Source organism: Daphnia carinata, chromosome 1 (assembly GCF_022539665.2).
Source record: "Daphnia carinata strain CSIRO-1 chromosome 1, CSIRO_AGI_Dcar_HiC_V3, whole genome shotgun sequence".
NCBI classification, from domain to species: Eukaryota; Metazoa; Arthropoda; class Branchiopoda; order Diplostraca; family Daphniidae; genus Daphnia; species Daphnia carinata.
In genome coordinates this window covers 2,242,802-2,249,400 of record NC_081331.1, presented here as the reverse complement: position 1 = coordinate 2,249,400, position 6,599 = coordinate 2,242,802, and positions in this window count along the sequence as shown.

Here is a 6,599-nt window from a genome sequence, read left to right as displayed (position 1 = left end):
CGCTATTTGAGCACCACAGGGGGGTTGGTGAGGGGTGGTAACCAAGAACCGGAGGAGGTTACCAACATGGGACAAGAAAACAAAAGGTAGAATTGTAAAAAAAGAAACATACGAGGGGAAAAAAAAATCAAAAATGGTGGAAGAATAAACCGAAGCCACCCTCTCGGGTAGGTGTGGCGAGGAAAGGGGCGTTCAATGGGCGGCTCCCACACGCACGTACGGCACACAGCATGGGTCTTACGGACTAGCCCACTCCATCCACCCAACCCTCCCTAAAAAAAAAAAACACAACATCCAAAAGAACTTGGTGGGCCAGCATAGCCTACTAAAAGCGAGACCTTACGGGCAACAATTGGAGGAGGGCTGGAACCAATGATGCCGAGAGGACGGCCACTCGTACACTCCTCCTACTCCGCCCATCCATAAGGAAAAGAGTGAAAACAAAAAATTGTTATTCTTTTTGTTTCTTTACGTGTATAGGTATATACTAAGCCCATCTTTAAGCTCCTCCTCCTATAACCGTAAAAAAAAAATTTGATTTTAAAATACTAAATAGGGAAATGTGTAGAATTTCTTTCGTTCAAGGATCGTCTTCTTATAAATTTGCATAGATGATGATGCTCGGATGATGATGATTATCCACCGTTCTTTTTTTTTATCAGGAGACTCTCCACACCATCTCCATCATCATCACTGGTGTGCAGTGCAAAGGATAGACGATGATTGACATGACGGACTTGTCCAGCCGAGTAATAATAATTCGCCTCCATCCACTAAACAGAAATGAAACGAACCTTTCTGTGGTATGTAAAAAGAGCTCCTTAAAATGGGAAAAGAAAAAAAAAAAATACAGTCTGTTGACTGATGGGTGTGCAGCGTATAATATGTAAATATGGTCGTTGCTGTGGCTCACGCGCGCCTGTCACTCGGCCGTCTCAGGGAGGGAGGAGGATCGGACCACACCTTCTTCGACTCCCATATCCTCCCTTTTCCACCTCCTAGCCCACCCCATTTCTTCCCTCTTCTCCTCCCTACTCTTTCACGAAAAAAGAGAAAGACTCTTTTTTTTTTTTTGGAGCTGGGATTTCCTTGTCACCTTATTCGTTATTATGATGTGTGTTGCCTGTGTCTATAAATATGCAGACCACAGGAGCAACGATATAATAGACGAGGTGTGGTTTGCTTGTTTTTTTTTGTTTTTGTTTTTTTGCTACTGCCCTAACTGGTTCGGCCGGCCAAAACTGTCATCTCGTCAATCCTCCATAACGTGTTATTATCATCATTATTATTCACGTTTCGTTTTTCTTTCCTCCTCTTTGATTATATCGTACTAACTCGCATGTGTGGATTTCAGGTGACATCCAAATTTCATTCGATTTCACGGGTCGTGTGGTTCATTCTTCCACCCTGACTGGATAGATAGTCGATGAGGATTTGTAAGAAAATGTTCTCAGAAATGCGATACGTTTTCTGTTTGGTTGTCCCTGAAGAGATTTGAGAAGATCCGTTTCGAATTGAGGGGGGAAAACAAACCGGAAAGCGGCCTCCCCTGTTTATCCTATTGTATTATTACAACAAGAAAAAAAGCGCAATCGTTTTTCAATGTTTCGAAAAGCGAACCGATCAACTATTTTGTGAGGCGTTATAGTTGGCTGATATTTTGATTTTTCTTTTCGTTTGTGGAGGAGCGTGAGAAACTGTCGACACGATGTCACGAAAAAAAAAGAACAAAGTCATCGACTTTTGTGTGTGCAGACGGCACAATTTTTCTTCTTTCGGGTTCTTCCTCCTTAAATTCTCAAAAGGGAATGTCTTTGCCGTCTTCAAATATGAAAAGATTTATTTTTATTATTTCTTTGTGTCCCTTTTTCTTTCCCCTTTCATTCAAATTTGCTTCAACACGGCGATATATTTTGATAGCGGGTTGTTAAAAAGAGTCTTTGGCCTTCGATGGCGGTCGTTGCTGGAACAAGACCAAAGATGCTTACAGCCATAATTCAAGATTATTATTTACCTTTTTTTTTTTTTCCTCACTTAGAATGGGTGACTCTAAAGGGCTGACTGCTAGTCACGGTCCGGCAGGAAGAACAAAACCAGCTGCCGTGGCTTGTTCCTGTAGAACGACGTGAGTCATTTAATAAAAAAAAAAAAGAAAAAAGAACTTAACGACTTCAGTTATTATACCCATGGAATTCTTGCATGTCGGCCAACAGATGTCACTCTTCATGAAGCTCAACAATTCGTTCACATTCACGCAGTGGACGTGAACGTTTTCTCTGCAAAATGAAAACAACTGAAAATTTAAAAACTGCGCCATAAAAATTTAAGTGGGAACATTTAATTCTAGCGATTCTGGCGCAACTCTTCTTCCTTTGCCGCTGTATCTATTTAATGCACGAAATGCTTATCGTCTTGAAATGTAGCATATCCCGCAATGTGCTGATTTCGTGAAGATGACGATACGATCGTTGCGTGATGCCTCGTGACCCGTTTCGCCGCTGATGCGCTGAGAAAAAAAAAATATCTGAGTTAATGTCTTTAGTAACCATAGCTAAAGTTTTCGCCTGTCGTTTACCTTTAGACTTCCTTCACTTGCTGGCAGACGATTTAAGTTTAAAGGTCTGTGCGAACATCCTGAACTTTCCAGGCCGCATCAACTTGAATTCTCATCAATTTATTCCCGTACGTTTTCTTTTTTGTTTTATGTGAGAAGCGCTTTGCCGTTTCCTTTGAACATTTAAATTTAACGTCAATTTCGGTTTTTTTGTTTTTGAAAATTACTCTTGCAGGTTAATTATGACTAAAAAAAGACGGCACCAGCCAATGCGGTGCGAGGACATTAAACAGAACGCCGTTCTTTCGTATCCACACAGACGAGGCGCTTGTGTGTATTTATAAATGGACCTCCTTTGTTCCTTCCTGTCGTTTTCCTCCATTTTTCTTTTACTACACTCGGCGTGTACGTGAGTTTCTACAAGAGTAAATATAGCCTATAGGGCCCCGTTGACTTGAACCAATCGCGAAGCGAGAGGAACACACTGGAGAGAAAAAAAAAAGGGGCAATATATTTTCGAGACATCCACGAGCGCATCTATAGCATTACTATTTTTAATAATACTTTTAATATTTTATTATAGTGTAGCCTATAAAAGGCGGCGTTTGACGTTGTTCTACAATCATAGGCCAGCAGCACACAAGAGCGCATTTTATATACGTCAATGAAAAATACGGTTGTGCGTAAGAAGAGCCATACATCAGGAGAGCGGCTTCCCTTGCGTATACGTACAGCTAACTTAAAAAGCAAAAGAAAAACAAAAATTTAAAATTTGGAAAAGAAAAAAAAAAAGGGAATCATGAAAATCAAAGAAAAAATTTCCTCATGGACACTCACGCTATATACGTAAAGCATTTACGTTGTTGTTATTTGGTCGCCTCTTGGTCGTAACTGGTTGGTTCCTAGTCACCGGCTTGATGGCGCCGACCACCATGATTATATGCATTCCTAAAATATATTTGCCGTCTTTTTTTTTTTTTTTCGTTCGTTCTTCCTTTCTCCCACCCTTTTTCCCATGTATTTTTATTATTACATGTGAACTCTTTTCCGCTGACTCCTCCCCACTGAAATTCGTTCTTCACATGGCAACTGGAATGATTTCCTCTGACGTTCCGTGTTTTGAAAAAGCCCAACGTTTCGCCTAGCGCGCCAATTTGGCCAATAAATCATCAAGTGTGGCCACGGCAGGTTGGGATTAGAAAGAAGAGCTTTTTACGATAGGGAATAAATTGCTAAGATGTTGCGTTGCCACGACGTTCATGTTTCCGTAAAATGATAAGATTGGGCCGGTGTACACCAGCTTTTTTCTCTCTGAAATTGCTAATCAGCGATGGAACACGGTGGCATGCGCAAACCGCCATTAGATTTATGTCTCCGTCTGCAGTTGAACACCACGCGCGTGGAATGAATTGAGGATAGTAGAGCTATGCTTTATTTGGTTTAACTTATGCGAACATATTTTAATAGTGGAGATGAAAGACTTTTCGTACGAGAATAGCGCAAAAGAATTAGTTTCGAGGTTTTGGCTGATGAGATGAGCGGTGCAACGGAGAGACGAGAAGAAGACAAAATGGAAGGGAAACAGAACGAAGGAAGAGAGCGGATTTTCGGCCATCATGGAAAAGCAGGAAATAAACAGAGTTAGAGGGGAGGGAGACAAACGGAATGAGAGAAAAAGAGAGAAAAGACAAAAAGAATAGAAAACGAGAAAAAGAAGAAACATTGAAAAGGAGGAAATCAACATGAGAAAATTCGCAGGCCGACTCTGCACATTTTCTTTGACTTACAGTACGTCGTGGTTTCGAGTACTTTTCTTGTGTACAATTAAGGCTATCCCCTCAAAAATACGATAAAAGAAAACTCTTTTCTTGCATAGTGCATCAGCCTCATTTTCTCAGAATAAAATAGATACTATTTTTCAATGAACGAAGCCATACGCAAACACCATTTCATTCCAGCCTTGTTTTAATTTATAAACTACAACGGCCCAGGGAACAGGATCGCTTATTTCATCAACCTACCACCCGTAAAGTAAAGTTCCAATCTAACGGAATTTTTGTTTTTGCAGATTGGATCCATTTGCGTGAGTTCTTCTCCAACGACTGGAACCATTCAAATGTGTCTGTTGCTCCCATTCCGAACGCTACGAGAAGTAGAAAAGACATTAGTCTTCATTGAAACACACGACTGCTTCACATGCATTCCAATGACAAATAATTTAACTCTACACAATAACAGCAGTTAGCGTCCTCCCTCTTTGATAAATAACCCGACGTGGGCAAAGACAGTTAAAGCCGTGCCGCTCACGGTCCACCGATATTGAAACCATTTTTTTTTTTTGTTTCACCCCTTCTACTTTCACCCTCTGCCTCTAAAGAAAAAAAAAAAAAAGAAGGAGACTGTTGTACAACTAGATTGACTTTTTCTGTACATAGACTAGCTACTGCATCGACTGAGCTTATAGGCCTATATGTCGCGACGGACCTATGGTTTCATTTAACTTCCCCCTTTCCTATGAGCAGCGCGTGTCTTTTTGGGTGGGATCGATATATTACGTCTACAAGGAACACAAAAAAAAGGGGGAAGCAAAACAGTAGACCGCCCAAAGAAGCAACGACAGACACAACTTCAAAACATTAAAATTATTTCGTCAATAAATTCAGAAAACGTGTGCCTTTTAGCCACACAAACGTCAGTCAACAATCCCCTCCGTTTTACCTTATAAAAAAAAAAGAATTCATTCGTAATATGTGCCAACAGAAGCAACAAACAACACATCCCACCTCTTTATAAAATATATATACGCCAATGGGTGTGTGTGTGTGTGTGTGTGTGTGTGTGTGTGTATGTGTGTATGTTAGAACTATATAATCTTGGCGGACGGGTTTGCTGTAAGAAAAACAAACCTTAAAAAAAAAAAAAGAGGAGGAGATGAATGAGAGGAGGTTTTTTTTCTTTTTCATAAATGGCTCAAGTATATAGACGTTGGCAGTCGGGTGACAAATTGGAATTCTCGATCGACGACCGATGACTGCTCTGTCTTAAACAAAAAAAAAGTGGATCTATGAGGGCTGGAACGTGGACTATAGTAAATATAATGATACCCGTAGTCTATACAGATATATATGTGTAATGTGTACTATCAAGACATCCATCTATTTTCATTTCAGTACGTCTAGATAGCCTGCAGTTTGAAAAATGAAAAACCACTTCCTCTATATGGTTGCTGGGTTTCTCACGAACCGACAATATAACCAACTCGTTCGTCACGAGCTCCACCGGAGGAAGGTCAAAAATAAATCAGACATCAGCAAAAAAAAGGTGATCCATTTATGGTAGGATAACATTTGGTTATAGAGATTTTCTAATATTATTTAGCCGTGTCGTCTGTGTTGACGTTCTGCCTATATACGATATAGTAAATAGGATTACGTTTTCCTCGAATGGAAGCACACGCAAAAATCCCCGCCAGCTTTTTAATTGGATTTGTTCAGTCGTTGAACGGCCGGTCACGTCCGCAGGCCGTGACTCATATGTGTATTCATTAGCGTCGAGTAATGGTAATAAGAAACAATATAAAGATGACAAGGAAGAAGCCTTCTAGCAGCTCGCTGGACGCAATACGTATACATTGAAAACAGAAAGAAACAATAGCCCTTTGATTCACTGTTTGTATGTGTATATGGAAAAGGGATTATAATGTAGGAGGAACATTGGATCAAACTTCAAACTTGGGCGTGTCCTGTTATGTATACATAGTCGTTGCTTGACTTGCTAATGTCACTCGATAGTCAACAATCCTTCTACTAGCTGTTGCCGATCCTCCCTTTCACTTCCTGTCCTTTCGTTTTTTCCCATATCCGCATACGCATTCAGTTCTTATTCGTGTTAATAAGACAAAACTGATAGACACCACAAAGATAATAAAAAAAAGGGGGCATTTCGTTGTTATTCTACATGTTTCGTGGAGGTGGAAACGAACAGAAAACTCACATCGGTCAGTGGAAAAGCCATCATAGCCAGTCGGGCACACATTGGGCCTCGC